This window comes from Budorcas taxicolor, chromosome 3, assembly GCF_023091745.1.
Source record: "Budorcas taxicolor isolate Tak-1 chromosome 3, Takin1.1, whole genome shotgun sequence".
Classification (NCBI taxonomy): Eukaryota; Metazoa; Chordata; class Mammalia; order Artiodactyla; family Bovidae; genus Budorcas; species Budorcas taxicolor.
The window spans coordinates 3,076,297-3,092,863 of record NC_068912.1 but is presented as its reverse complement, the minus strand read 5'-3'; positions in this window follow the sequence as shown (position 1 = coordinate 3,092,863).

Genomic DNA, 16,567 nt, shown 5'->3' with positions numbered 1-16,567 from the left:
GTTTATTTAGACTCCTTCTATCATTATTCTTATTATTGTTTACTGAACATTTTTCTACAGTGCTTTTAACATTTTTTATTATATTTTTTCATATTAGGAGTATTTTTTATCTATAAAAGTTCAATTTGGATCTTTAAAAAATATCTTTTATATATCTCCTTAACATGTCCATGATTTCCACTATCTTCCTGAGTATATGGAATGTACTTGCATATGAAATATTTGTTTTAATGTCTTTGTTTAATAGTTCTTTCATCTGATTGTTCTGAGGTTTGTTTTTAAACCTCAGTAAGTGGGACCTGGCAATCTTTTCAGTTCAGTTCAGTTCAGTTGCTCAGTCATGTCCAACTCTCTGCAACCCCCATGGACTGAAGCATGCCAGGCCTCACTGTCATTCACCGACTCCCAGAGTTTATTCAAACTCATCTCCATTTAGTCAGTGATGCCATCCAACCATCTCATCCTCTGTCATCCCCTTCTCCTCCTGCCCTCAATCTTTCCTAGCATCAGGGTCTTTTGAAATGAGTCAGCTCTTTGCATCAGGTGGCCAAAGTATTGGAGTTTCAGCTTCAACATCAGTCCTTCAATGAATACTCAACGAACACTTTGAAGAACACTTCCAGTGATCTCCTTTAGGATGGACTGGTTGGATCTCCTTGCAGTCCAAAGGACTCTCAAGAGTCTTCTCCAGCACCACAGTTCAAAAGCATCAATTCTTCGGCTCTCAGTTTTCTTCATAGTCCAACTCTCACATCCATACATGAGTACTGGAAAAAACATAGCCTTGACTAGATGGACCTTTGTTGTCAAAGTAATGTCTCTTCTTTTTAATATGCTGTTTAGGTTGGTCATAACTTTTCTTCTAAGCAGTAAGTGTCTTTTAATTTCATGGCTGCAATCACCATCTGCAGTGATATAGGAGCCCCTCAAAATAAAGCCTGCCACTGTTTCCCCATCTATTTCTCATGAAATGATGGGACCAGATGCCATGATCTTCGTTTTCTGAATGTTGAGCTTTAAGCCAACTTTTTCACTCTTCTCTTTCACTTTCATCAAGAGGCTTTTTAGTTTTTCTTCACTTTCTGCCAAAAGGGTGGTGTTATCTGCATATCTGAGGTTATTGATATTTCTCCTGGCAATCTTGATTCCAGCTTGTGCTTCTTCCAGCCCAGCGTTTCTCATAATGTACTCTGCATAGAAATTAAATAAGCAGGGTGACAATATACAGCCTTGACATACTCCTTTTCCTATTTGGAACCAGTCTGTTGTTCCATGTCCAGTTCTAACTGTTGCTTCCTGACCTGCATACAGATTTCTCAAGAGGCAGGTCAGGCAATCTTTTACATGGGGCTAATTTGGCAATACTCTGGAATCATCTTCCTGAAAACCCAACCTATTTCACTCTAATTTTGGGGAACATAAACTATTCCCAGCCCTGTATGAGCTTTGAGAGTTGTTTCTTCTTCTCTTTTCCAGTGGTTCTTTCTCCTACCTAAGCTACTTTCCTCATGTGTTTGTCAGTCACTCAGTTGTGTCCACCTCTCTGTGACCCCACGGACTGTAACCTGCCAGGTTCCTCTGTCCAAGGAATTCTCTAGGCAGGAATACTGGAGTGGGTTGCTGTTTCCTTCTCCAGGGGATTTTCCCAATGCAGGGGCAGAACCCAGGTCTCCTGCATTGCAGGCAGATTCTTTACTGTCAGCACCACTGGGGAAGCCCAGTTTCCTCATACATAAGCACTAATCAGTACTGAGCCAAAGTATCAAGGTGAACCCTGTGCATAGCTCTGGAGCCCTTTCTGTATGCAAGTCTATTTCTCTAATACTTTACTTTGTGAACTCTAGCTGCCTTGGACTTCCCAAATTCCCAACTCTATCTCCTCAACTCAACTTACCTTGGACTCCTCTCTCTGTTCTTTGCCTAGGAAACACTTCCTAGGCATCAGTCTGGGACAACCATAGGGCTTTCTTTGGTTGTTTCTTCTTTTTTCAGGAGACTCTGTCTTTTACTGCTTATTCCCAATGTCAAAAATCATATACTTTGTATTTTAGTTATCTTAGGAGAGAGGGTAACTTTAGGCATTTTCAATTCATCTTTGTTGAAATTAGACATAAACAAAGAATAGCTTAGGATGAGATTGCTTAAAGATTTGATTTCAAGATGCCTTAGATCCAAAAAAATAATGCCATGGTCACAAAAACCTAAAGCATGGAAATCTATGGCATAGTAGGGAGCAAGTGACTAATATCAATATACCTAAAGTCGATATAATCAGTTCCACCTTGCTTCAGATCAAAAGCACACACTAGACCCTGCTGACAACTGCTGGAGCAGAGTATCTACACCTTCATTATCACGGGTAAGGGGCATTACTGTGCTCTTGGTTCTAGGAAACCCAGCTGCCCCAACCTGCAGAAAGTTGATGAAGTCATCAGGCAGAGTTGGGCCTGGGCCGCTGGTCACAGTAGATTTTCCAGGCTTCCTTGAAGATTATTTCTGCCTGTGTTTCTAGGGACACAAGCTTGAGCTCACAGGACCTCCTAACACCACAGAACTGAAACTCAAGACCAAGAAGCCATCCTCCAGTGCCTCTGTTCTGCCCACTGGAGTCATGATTAACATTGTGGAAACAGAATTTTGATAAAGGACCTTCTTTCCTTAACAGTAATTCAGATTTCTTGGATGGATCTGTGCTTTACATATGAGAAAACTAAGAAAAAGGCAGATTAAGTAAATTATTTAGGAATACACAGTTAATAAGAAGGAGGTATAATATTTGTGTTTGGGTTTACTCAAAAAAGAGCACGGCAGCTGTGACGACATGCAGAGAGCTGCTGAGAGGAGCTACCCCATGTCCGAGGTCAGGGGCGACAGCCGGGAGGAGCTAACCCACCTGAGGCCAGGGGCGGCGGCCAGGAGGAGCGACCCCACGTCCAAGGAGCGGTGGCTGCGTGGGCACCAGAGGGCCTAGAGGAGCTATTCCACGTTCAAGGTCAGGAGGGGCAGTGGTGAGGAGATACCCCTCGCCTAAGGTAAGGAGCAGTGGCTGCACTTTGCTGGAGCAGCCGTGAAGAGATACCCCATGTTCAAAGTAAGAGAAACCCAAGTAAGATGGTAGGTATTACAAGAGGGCAGACACACTGAAACCATACTCACAGAAAACTAGTCAATCTAATCACAATAGGACCACAGCCTTGTCTAACTCAATGAAACTGAGCCATGCCCTATGAGGCCACCCAAGATGGGTGGGCATGTTGGAGAGGTCTAACAGAATGTGGTCCACTGGAGAAGGGAATGGCAAACCACTTCAGTATTCTTCCCTTGAGAACCTTATGAACAAATGAAAAGGCAAAATGATAGGATACTGAAAGAGGAACTCCCCAGGTCAGTAGGTGCCCAATATGCTACTGGAGATCAGTGGAAAAATAACTCCAGAAAGAATGAAGGGATGAAGCCAAAGTAAAAACAATAGCCAGTTGTGGATGTGACTGGTGATAGAAGCAAGGTCTGATGCTGTAAAGAGCAATATTGCATAGGAACCTGGAATGTCAGGTCCATGAATCAAGGCAAATTGGAAGTGGTCAAACAAGAGATGGCAAGGGTGAACATCGACATTCTAGGAATCAGCGAACTAAAATGGACTGGAATGGGTGAATTTAACTCAGATGACCATTATATCTACTACTGCAGGCAAGAATCCCTTAGAAGAACTGGAGTAGCCATCATGGTCAACAAAAGAGTTTGAAATGCAGTACTTGGATGCAATCTCAAAAACGACAGATTGATCTTTGTTTGTTTCCAAGGCAAACCATTCAATATCATGGTAATGCAAGTCTATGCCCTAACCAGTAATGCTGAAGAAGCTGAAGTTGAATGGTTCTATGAAGACCTACAAGACCTTTTAGAACTAACACCCAAAAAAGATGTCCTTTTCATTATAGGGGACTGGAATGCAAAAGTAGGAAGTCAAGAAACACCTGGAGTAACAGGCAAATTTGGCCTTGGGATGCGGAATGAAGCAGGGCAAAGGCTAATAGAGTTTGGCCAAGAGAATGCACTGGTCACAGCAAACACCCTCTTCCAACAACACAAGAGAAGACTCTACACATGGACATCACCAGACGATCAACACCAAAATCAGATTGATTACATTCTTTGCAGCCAGAGATGAAGAAGCTCTATACAGTCAGCAAAAACAAGACCAGGAGCTGACTGTGGCTCAGGTCATGAACTCCTTATTGCCAAATTCAGACTTAAATTGAAGATAGTAGGGAAAACTACTAGACCATTCAGGTATGACCTAAATCAAATCCCTTATGATTATACAGTGGAAGTGAGAAATAGATTTAGGGACTAGATCTGATAGATAGAGTGCCTGATGAACTATGGAATGAGGTTCGTGACATTGTACAGGAGACAGGGATCAAGACCATCCCCATGGAAAAGAAATGCAAAAAAGTAAAATGGCTGTCTGGGGAGGCCTTACAAATAGCTGTGAAAAGAAGAGAAGCGAAAAGCAAAGGAGAAAAGGAGAGATACAAGCATCTGAATGCAGAGTTCCAAAGAATAGCAAGAAGAGATAAGAAAGCCTTCCTCAGCGATCAATAAAGAAATCGAGGAAAACAACAGAACCGGCAAAACTAGAGATCTCTTCAAGAAAATTAGAGACACCAAGGGAACATTTCATGCAAAGATGGGCTCGATAAAGGACAGAAATGGTATGGACCTAACAGAAGGTATTAAGAAGAGGTGGCAAGAATACACAGAAGAACTGTACAAAAAAGATCTTCATGACCCAGATAATCACGATGGTGTGACCACTCATCTAGAGCCAGACATCCTGGAATGTGGAGTCAAGTGGGCCTTAGAAAGCATCACTACGAACAAAGCTAGTGGAGGTGATGGAATTCCAGTAGAGCTGTTTCAAATCCTGAAAGATGATGTTGTGAAAGTGTTGCACTCAATATGTCAGCAAATTTGGAAAACTCAGCAGTTGCCACAGGACTGGAAAAGGTCAGTTTTCATTCCAATCCCAAAGAAAGGCAATGCCAAAGAATACTCAAACTACCACACAATTGCACTCATCTCACACGCTAGTAAAGTAATGCTCAAAATTCTCCAAGCCAGGCTTCAGCAATACGTGAACGGTGGACTTCCAGATGTTCAAGCTGGTTCTAGAAAAGGCAGAGGAACCAGAGATCAAATTGCCAACATGCGCTGGATCATGGAAAAAGCAAGAGAGTTCCAGAAAAACATCTATTCCTGTTTTCTTGACTATGCCAAAGCCTTTGACTGTGTGGATCACAATAAACTGTGGAAAATTCTGAAATTGATGGGAATACCAGACCACCTGACCTGCCTCTTGAGAAACCTATATGTAGGTTAGAAAACAATAATTAGAACTGGACATGGAACAACAGACTGGTTCCAAATAGGAAAAGGAGTACATTAAGGCTGCATATTGTCACCCTGCTTATTTAACTTATATGCAGAGTACATCATGAGAAACGCTGGACTGGAAGCAGCACAAGCTGATTGCCAGGAGAAATATCAATAACCTCAGATATGCAGATGACACCACCCTTATGGCAGAAAGTGAAGAAAAACTAAAAAGCCTCTTGATGAAAGTGAAAGAGGAGAGTGAAAAACTTGGCTTAAAGCTCAACCTTCAGAAAACGAAGATCATGGCATCTGGTCTGATCACTTCATGGGAGATAGATGGGGAAACAGTGGAAACAGTGTCAGACTTTATTTTTTGGGCTCCAAAATCACTTGCAGATTGTGACTGCAGCCATAAAATTAAAAGATGCTTACTCCTTGGAAGAAAAGTTATGACCAACCTAGACAGCATATTGAAAAGCGGAGACATGACTTTGCCAACAAAGGTCCGTCTAGTCAAGGCTATTGTTTTCCAGTGGTCATGTATGGATGTGAGAGTTGGACTGTGAAGAAAGTTGAGCACTGAAGAATTGATGCGTTTGAACTGTGGTGTTGGAGAAGACTCTTGCTAGTCCCTTGGACTTCAAGGAAATCCAACCAGTCCATTCTAAAGGAGATCAGCCCTGGGATTTCTTTGGAAGGAACGATGCTAAAGCTGAAACTCCAGTACTTTGGCCACCTCATGCAAAGAGTTGACTCATTGGAAAAGACTCTGATGCTGGGAGGGAGTGGGGGCAGGAGGAGAAGGGGACGACAGAGGATGAAATGGCTGGATGGCATCACTGACTCGATGGACGTGAGTCTGAGTGAACTCCGGGAGATGATGATGGACAGGGAGGCCTGGCGTGCTGCAATTCATGGGGTCACAAAGAGTCGAACACGACTGAGTGACTGAACTGATTGACTGATTGATGACTACTTTCTGGGGATAGGCAGATGGGGAAGGAGTTCCCTATAGGTTAAGCCTCTCTCCCAGGCCTAGGATCTTTAATCTGGCTAGGACTTCTCTGGTGGTCCAGTGGTTAAGAACTCTTTACCTGCCAATGCAGGGGACATGGGTTTAATCCCTCATCTGGGAAGATCCCGCATGCCCAGAAGTATATAAACCCACAAGCCACAACTACTGAGCCTGTGTGCTGCAGCTGCTGACGTCCACATACCTAGAGCCTATGCTCCGCAACAAGAGAAGCCGTGACAATGAGAAGTCCGTGCAATTGCAGCTAGAGAGTAGCCCCCACTCACCACAGCTAGAGAAAGCCCTGCAGCAGTGAATACCCAGTGCAGCCAACAATAAATAAATACAGAAACATTTTTAAGAAAGAAAAAAAAAACAGTCTGGCTAAATAGCCTAGAAGATCCTTACCTTATATCTTCTTGAAACAGTATCATTTCCCATTTAGTTTCTTTTTATTAAGGCAGAGTCCACAGAAGCCAATGCTGAGGAAGTATAGCCAGTGGAAGGAAGTGCAAGCAAAGCCTTCACCTCCTTGAATGACTAGGAAGGGCTCTTTCTAAGGGCCAGTTGTGATGACTCATAATGATGATAGGTTATCATTGTGATAACAAATGCCAGGCATCTGTGCATTTTGCTTAGAAGGCCTTGTTGACTGTAAGCATAAGCATATGTGTGTCCAAAATGTCTGCTGAATCACTGAAATGCCTGATGTAGGTCAGGACACACAGTAAGCACACAGGAAATGCTCACTGAATGAATAAGCAGAGAGAGTTCTATAGTTGCCATGGGCTTGGAGATGGATGCACTTACTGAGCTCTTCCTGAGTGTGTGTCAGCAACATTGTGGCATACGAAACTAAAAATGGCACTTCACCTGCCATAGTGAGCTTTCCAGTCTGGGGCAAAGAACTGTAGTACAAAATAAAAAAGTTGTAATGTCTACAAAAGCAGCGATTCACAAAACCCAGGAGAAAGAGAATCCTTAATTCAAGCTTCTTCTTAAAACAGTAGCCCTCTGAAGCTAGTGCGTGCCTGTTTTCTAATCACATGTTGTAAAACATTTCCTATATTTGGGATATTTTCTGCATTACAAGTCTCCCCCACCTCCAGGGGAAAAGCAGACACTCACTTTTCCAGTCGTCCTTGCAATTGGGTTATGTATGTTCACAGATCCGAGTGAATATCCTAGTGGTGTTCCGAGTTCTGCCAATCAGATATGCTGATCGGAAACTCTGATTAGGGAAAGAGTAGAGGGAAGAAGCAGCGGCTGTAGCCCAGTTTATGATGAGGAAGACTGTGGGGGCACTTGGCTGTTGGGAGCAGCAGAGGCGGGGTTCAGGCTTCCAGGTCCCAGTGTAAGCAGTGTGAAATCTGTGCTGTGTCAAGTCCTTCAGTGGGATCCCCAAGGAAGGCATCAGTATGGTCCAAATATTGTTCCTTTTCATGTCATCTCCAAGGATGGCTTTCTGACCCTTCTAGAGATTTTCTGAGCTACCCCCCAATTTTAATTTTTAAAAAATATTTATTTATTTATTTGGCTGGGTCAGATCTTAGTTTTGGCTGGCAGGCTTAACTTGCTCTGAGGCATGTGGGATCTTAATTTCCTGACCAGGGATCGAACCTACATCCCATCTATTATACGGTGGATTCTTACTCACTGGACCACCAAGGAAATTCCCCAAAATCTTTAATAAATTATTTTTCGGCTTAAGGTAGCTAGAGGAAGTTGTTACGTGTAACTGAGAACCTGACTGAAAAAACTCTCCTTTGTTGACTGGTAAGACTTCCTTTTTAAGTGCTTCATTTTTAAGCAAATGTGAAGAGATGTCATTTGTTTGATGTTTTTTGATTAAAGATACAGCTTTTTAAGAGCTTCTGGGTCAGAATGAGCGAGTAGGTCCCAAACTGTTCTTGAAGAAGTGAGCATACTTCTCACTTCTGAAAGTTTCCTTGCCGTTTCTGCACTCTAATTATACTGGGCATGAGTGTTCTTCTGTCTGCATCCTCCTTTTTTATTAGTATCCTTGGATGTCCAGCCTGAGGTATGCAGTCATCCCAGACCGTTCCTCTCCCTCACCTACCAGTGACACACTTTCAGAATTTGACCTTGATGTTATTGCTTAAACTATTGCTCTTCTTCGCATCTCCACTGGTACTCCCTTAGCTTAGTCCTCTGTCTGTCGTATTTTTCTCCTAGTTCAGCGCCTGTCTCTAGCCTCTTCACATTTCAGGCCATCTTCCATGCCACAGAATTTAATCAAGCTACCTTTCCTCCCAAGATAAAACCCTCCAATGGTTACCTATTTCTAGTAGAAAAATGTCCAAGCTCTTTCGTAATTTTGCCCCGGAAAATCATCCTAGATAGACTTCCTACCGTGCTCTCCTCACCTCCCTTGTCTAGCCACCCACTGGTCTCCAAGTACCAGGCTCTCCGAGCTGCATCTCATTGTGCACTACTCCCCTTTCTTGAAATGTCCTTTGTCATATTATGAATTTGGCATACTCCTACTCATCCTTCAAGATTTAGTGATAATGCCACCCAACTCTGGGAAATGGTTTCTGCCATTTCCAGCGAAGTGTAGCAATTCTTTTTCTGTGCTCCCAGCCTTTTCCCATCCTTCTAATATAGCACTTACCACATTATTGTGTTTATTCACTCCTATGTGTTTATCTTCTCACTAGACGGTGAAGGTGTAAAGAGTAGGGGCAAAGTTATCTTCACCTCTGCATCTTCAGGTTCAAGGACAGTGCCTGGCACTTAGTAGAAACTCAGATGATGCTTGTGAAATTAGCAAATTAATTAATAATAAAAACACTTGCAGGAAAGAATCTTGAAACTAGTTGAAAACACTGGCAACTCGGCAACCGGAATTCCCGAATAGAGGGTGTTATTAAAATAGTAAGATTCTAGTCACTCTGGCCACAGCTGTCCCATCTCCAGTGAACCACATGCATCCCCTAAGGGGAATCTTTTTGCACAGACAGCCTAAAAGCAGACCCAGAAAAGGGAATGAAACACCTGCTAATTTACAAACACCTAGGTATTTCGAATAATAATTAGCACAGAGCTCACTAATAGTTAGGGAGTAATTAATAGGTAAATGTTGGCATTTAACAAAACGTTTTCCCCTTTTTCTACCCAAACAATGATTTTTAAATTGAGGATGCTCAAAATGGCATGAAAGGGGAGGAAATCATTCCAGACATCACGTGTATTTAAAAGACAGTGCTGCTGGTGGGCGTCCTTCATTGCCATCGTTAACCACAATGGGAACAGCCAGTGTTCACCGAGCCCCTGCCAGCTGAGGCAGAGGTGCAGAATTGAAGGCACGCCTGCTTTCACAAAAAGCTCGCATATGAAAATAAATTACACTCGTGAAGCAAATGAATTTAGAGAGAGGCGGGTGATAACTCACAATCCAAAGAGACCTTGTTCTAAACAAAAGGATCTCCCACGGGGCTTCTTTAAATAGGAAACTGCTAGGGAGCTGTTAAAACATCATTGAGTTTATAAGGAATCGATTAAGAACCAATTCTTTCAGAAACCAATCTATTGCACAACGGGGATGTAACTATGTTTAGAATTGCTGCTCAAACTTTTGCCTTGCCACCAGCCTTTGCCAGCAACTATTACGCAGCAACAGTGAATAAAGGGAAATGTATAGAGAAGGTCAGGAGAGCCAGATTCGAATCTGGCTTTGGGCCATGCTGGTTCAGCCTGGAACAGGGGCCAACAGTCTTGGGGGTAAGGATTAAAAAAGAAAATGAGCTTGAAATAGCCCGTGACATGGGTGGTTGTTCACTGGTGTATTAGTTTGCTAGGATTGCTATAACAAAGTACCACAGACCAAGCTGCTTAAAGAGCAGAACTTTGTCTCATAGTTCTAAAGCCCACAAGTCCAAGGTGTGGTGAGGTCAGATCCTCCTGAAGTTTGTTCCCATGCCTCTCTCCAAGCTTCTGCTGCTTTGCTGCCAGTCTTTGGTGTTTCTTGTTTTCTGCTGCATCACACCAATCTGTTTTTATCATCATACAGCATGTTCTCTGTGCGAATGTCCACTATGACCCCATGCTAACTAATTACATCTGCAATAGTCTTATTTCCAAATGAGGTGACATTCTGAGATAACAGGAGTTAAAACTTTCACATGAATTTTGAGAGAACACAGTTTAATCCATAACAGCTCATTATTGCTCTGGCCTTAAGTCACTGGAATGACAGACATGCTGTGTTTTTTCATGGTAGATATTTTGCTTTTCTTGGCTAAGATGTTGCCAAGTGAAAGGCGTTTTCATAGAAATAACAGCAAGCCACAAAGAGAAGATCTTGAACATAGAAATCAAGACAAAAGGGAAACTTCTAGGCGAGAGTAGACCAGGCAGTAGCTTCAATAGCAGTTTTCTTCTCCCCGACAGCCTTTTATCTCTTCCCTCTTAGGAAAAGGGCTGTATTCACCAGGGATTTGGTCACATTCTCCTTTCCACATGAGGAGTATGAAGGAGGTCTGGCACTCTATTCTTATCATGACTCATTTTTCTTTTTGCAGGAAGAAGATTCCTCACACCCAGCAACACCATCCTTCTGTCAGATGGAGAAGGCTCTCTACCTCCAGGGTTCTGCCAAACCGTCCACAAGAGCATTGAATTGGTCATTTCCTCCCAAGCATGGCTTTCAATAAACTAAAACACACACACACACACACACACACACACACACACACACACACACAACAACCAACTGATGCTGTTGTCTCATAGATTATATCAGTATTATCATGGGATTGCTGCATGTATGGAAGTCAGAAACTGGAAGAAATTATTTGAGGAGCTTTAATATCTAGGACACACTTGTTCTGTGCTCTGGTCTCTACCCAGTGACCCTTGGATATTGGGGTAGATTAACTGTAGCAATGACTGAATTTGTTCCCACCACCTGTATCCAGGCATTTGATAATGCTCCCCTGCACTGACTTTCGGCAGTGTCTTGATTTGGCCAAGGGAGCAGCCTCAAAAGCACCTGTATATTGGGGCTGGTCCTCTTGCTGGTCTTGCAACCACTGCTGCTGCCACCAAATGATCAAGTACAAGCTTGCTTCCTGGAGGAGATACCACATGATCAGAGATAAGCCATCCCAGCTGAGCCATCATAGACTAGCCCATTGCCATCAACTCTACAGCTGATCACAGATGTGTGAGTGCCCAGCTGATATTAGCAGTGTATGGTCCCAAGCTGCAAGAACCACTCAGGCACAAGAGGCCTACACTGCAACTTATCAAAATTGTGAGCCAAAGTAGTGTCTTTTTTCCTCCCTTTTTCTTTTTGTTGTGGGCCACCTGATTTTGAAATGCTTTGTTATGTAGCAAAAGTTAACTGACACAGATATCTCCCTAAGGGTTCTCCTGGAGCCCAGTGCCACTGGTGGGGTCATATGGCTGGGATTTTAGGGACGTTTTCTACTGTGCCAAGTGTAATGTGGGTGAACTGGCCTAGCAGGGGGGCTCTGTTACCAGTCATGCTCTGTGCTGTTTGGGAGCACAGGCTTTGGACTCAAACTGGCCTTAATTCCAATCATGGCATTATGTCAGTGTGGAAGTAACAGCTATAAAATCTCATTGGTATAAAAACATCAAAATCTCAGTGGCTTCACACCATAAAGGTGTATTGCTCTCCTATGTCACTGCTCATCTATATATTTATATATTTGGTGCCCTATACATATGCGATGGGATTCCCTAGTGGCTCAGATGGTAAAGAATCTGCCTGCAATGCAGGAGATCAGGTTTGATCCCTGGGTTAGGAAGATCCCCTGGAGAAGGAAGTGGCAACCCACTCCAATATTCATGCCTAGAGAATGCCATGGACAGAGGAGCCTGGTGGGCTACAGTCCTGATTGCAAAGAGTTGGACACAGTTGAGCAACTAACACACTTCACTCACATCTGTGATGATCTGCAGAGCTGGCTGGCTTGCAGGTCTAAGAGGGCTCAGTTGGGATGGTATCTTGTTCTCTAGCTGGCTAACTTGTGCATGATCACATTCATGTATATTCATGTAGAGGTTCAGGGACCAAGGCTCCTTCCATCTCGTGTGTTCTCTGAGTCCTCCACTGGATCTTCTGCAACCAGCCAGGAGATAAGAAAACAGAAAGAACATGGAGAATCTTGGGTTTAAGGGCCAGGGCTGTAAATGCCAGAAGTTGATTCCTGCTTCATTCCATTGCTAGAACTAGTCAAATGGCCCCACCTAGATGTAAAGGGACTGGGAACATGATCCAGTAGTGTGCCAAGGAAAGAGAGAAAATACATATTGGTGAGACACAGAAATCTGTCTCATTTAGCAATTAATTAACTAGGTAATTAGACAAGTTACTTGATTTTTTTGATAGTTAAATAGTCCTGTGTGGATTGTGCAATCGTGCAGAAGTGACCTCACGCCAATCTGTCTTTTCATTCTGGTCTGTGTCCATTCATACTAGGAATTGAGGCTGTTTAATGCCACATTGCTATGCTATTTTTGAGAATCAAGCCCTATCTGGCATACCAAGGAAGAAGGATACAAATGGTTTTCCCTGGGTGCAGGAAATGAGTGGGTGCATTGGAAGAAATGCAAGGAAATTTTTTAAATTATAAACCATCTGTGAGTTGGTCTTTTTTTATTATTGTCATATGCCAGTAAACAATAATAAAATACTCCTTCCTAAAAGAAAAACTGTTATCTAACTGTGGAAAATTCTGAAAGAGACAGGAATACCAGACCACCTGACCTGCCTCTTTAGAAATCTGTATGCAGGTCAGGAAGCAACAGTTTAAACTGGACATGGAACAACAGACTGGTTCCAAATAGGAAAAGAAGTACATCAAGGCTGTATATTGTCACCCTGCTTATTTACCTTCTATGCAGAGTATATCATGAGAAACGCTGGGCTGGAAGAAGCACAAGCTGGAATCAAGATTTGCCAGGAGAAATATCAATAACCTCTGATACGCACATGACACCACCCTTATGGCAGAAAGCGAAGAGAAACTAAAGAGCCTCTTGATGAAAGTGAAAGAGAAGAGTGAAAAAGTTGGCTTAAAGCTCAACATTCAGAAAACGAAGATCATGGCATCTGGTCCCACCACTTCATGTCAGATAGATGGGGAAACAGTGGAAACAGAGGCAGGCTTTATTTTTCAGGGCTCCAAAATCACTGCAAATGGTGATCGCAGCCATGGAATTAAAAGATGCTTCCTCCTTGGAAGGAAAGTTATGACCAACCTAGACAGCATTTTAAAAAGCAGAGAGAACGCTTTGCCAACAAGGTCCATCTAGTCAAGACTATGGTTTTTCCAGTAGTCATGTATGGATGTGAGAGTTGGACTATTAAGGAAGCTGAGCACCGAGGAACTGATGCTTTTGAACTGTAGTGTTGGAGAAGACTCTTGAGAGTCCCTTGGATTGCAAGGAGATCCAACCAGTTTATCCTAAAGGAGATCAGTCCTGGGTGTTCATTGGAAGGACTGATGTTGAAGCTGAAACTCCAATACTTTGGCCACCTGATGTGAAGAACTGACTCATTTGAAAAGACCCTCATGCTGGGAAAGATTGAAGGCAGGAGAAGGGGACGACAGAGGATGAGATGGTTGGATGGCATCACCGACTCAATGGAGATGAGTTTGAGTAAACTCTGGGAGTTGGTGATGGACTGCCTGGTGTGCTGCAGGCCATGGGCTCACAAAGAGTCAGACACGACTGAGCGACTGAACTGAACTGAAGACCTAAACAGTTACTGCAATGCTATTGAGATTTAATGATATTATGTAGTTAGAATGGGCCCTTAACATACAAAGGCCCAACCCCACACTTGAAGAGTACATTGGAGAGGTATTTGGATTTCAGATTCGTTTGAGCATGTTTTCAAATAATCAACCTGGTTACTCTGTTTCACTGTTTTATTTATTTATTTAAATTAAATAATTTATTTTAATTGAGAAATAATTCCTTTATAATATTGTGATGGATTTGCCATACATCAGCATGAATCAGCCACAGGTATTCATGTTTCCCCCTGCCCCATCCTGAACACCCCTCCCTCATCCCTCCCCACCCTATCTCTCTGGTTGTCCCAGAGCACAGACTTTGGATTCCCTGCTTCATGCATTGAATTTGCACTAGTTATGTATTTTACATATGGTAATGTACATGTTTCAATGCTATTCTTTCAAATCGTCAGTGGGAGAAGGCACGGGTGGAATGTTTCACTGTTCTAATCTAAACACAAACAGAAATCATGTGGTCACATAGAATGTTAGAATTAAAGAAACTCAGGTTCTGTTTCATCATCTTCACAAGCATTGTTTATTTTTGCTTTGCAGCTTAAATTCAAGAATATCTAGTACCACAGGTGTTGGAGACACAAACTGATCCCAAAGGGAACTTTTGTTGTTTTTCAGTTGCTAAGTCATGTCCAACTCTTTGCAGCCCCGTGGACAGCAGCATGTCAGGCTTCCCTGTCTTTCACTATCTCCAGGAGTTTGCTCAAACTCATGCCCATTGAGTCGATGATGCCATCCAACCATCTCATCCTCTGTCACCCCCTTCTCCTCCTGCCTTCAGTCTTTCCCAGCATCAGGGTCTTTTCCAATGAGTTGGCTCTTCACATCAGGTGGCTGAAGTTTTGGAGCTTCAGCTTCAACATCAGTCCTTCCAATGAATATTCAGGGTTGATTTCTTTTAGGATTGACTGTGTCGGTCTCCTTGCTATCCAAGGGACTGTCAAGAGTCTTTTCCAGTTTTCCAGTCTAAACCATTATGAACTTATTGGAAGCTCACCAAATTCACTTCCATATAGAATATAATATCTACTTAAAGGATAAGTGTTTTAGTCAGCATGATGTGCTATAAAACATACCACATACTGGCTGGCTTAAAGAACAGACATTTGTCTCTCACAGTTCTGGAGGCTGGTAAGTCCAGGGTGAAGATGCTGGCCAGTTTGGTTCTTGGTAAGGGCTCTCTTCCTGGCTTGCAAATGGCTGTGTTGTTGCTGTATCCTCACATGGTGGAGAAAGGAAACTCTGATGCCTACTCCTCTTCTTATAAGGGCACTAGTCCCACCATGGGAGCTCCACCTTTAAGAAATCATCTAAATTTAATCACATCCCCAAAGCCCTACCTCCTAATGCTTAGGTTTAGGGCTTCAACAAATAAATTTGAGATGGGACACAAACATTCAGTTCAAAACAATCAGTAATGAAATTGTACCACTCTGAAGATAATTCGGACTCTATGGATGTGAGTCTGAGTGAACTCCGGGAGATGGTGATGAACAGGGAGGCCTGGCGTGCTACGATTCATGGGGTCACAAAGAGTCAGACACGACTGAGCGATTGAACTGAACTGAACTGAACTGAAGATAATTTGAGGGAGAAGTCAGAAAATGATATGCTTTGGGCTCACATTTTGCTAGCTTCATCACTGGCTGCTCCACAGAGGCTTGGTCTTTGATATCTGCTCCTTGCTAGCACTCAGCCCCCCACTGTGTTTCCTGAATCCTCCCACATGAAGTAAGATCTTCATTAGAAGCAGGATGACTGGATAGGTCTGCAGAATTCCAGGTCTCAGATCTAGACATTGTGGCCTAGACCACACAGTTCACTGGCTGGTGTGGCAAAGCCATGTTGAATCCAAAGGTGTAAGCATAGAAGCAGATCATCATCTCCTGAATCCTTATCCTTCTTTCTCTCACCTGTAGTCTGCTGCCCTAGTCTTTTTGCTTGTTTGTTTTGTTTTTAAGTTAACTAAATACCAGCTGCCTATCAGATCGCTCTGTTCAATTGTCCTCTTATCCAAATGATTAAATCCAAATCTGTACGGATCTGTTCTTCACATTCATGACCCCTTTTCCAAGTGTCCCAGATTTTCCCTTTAGTTGTTGTTGTCAACATTATTCTCCCAGCCTCTGTAATCTTGGACATGTTCTCTTTTACTCTTTCAACAAAATTTCAAGATCTGTAATCAAGTTCTTTCCTCTTCCATTTACCCTGGTTTCAACCCAGATCAACTTGCATCTAAGATTGTGCCTCACTAACCCTGCCACTAACTCTGTTTTCTGCTGTCAAATGAGCCTTTCCAAATACCATTTCCATCATGTCACTGTTTCCCCAAGAGTTTGCAATAATTTTTTGTTGCTAATGT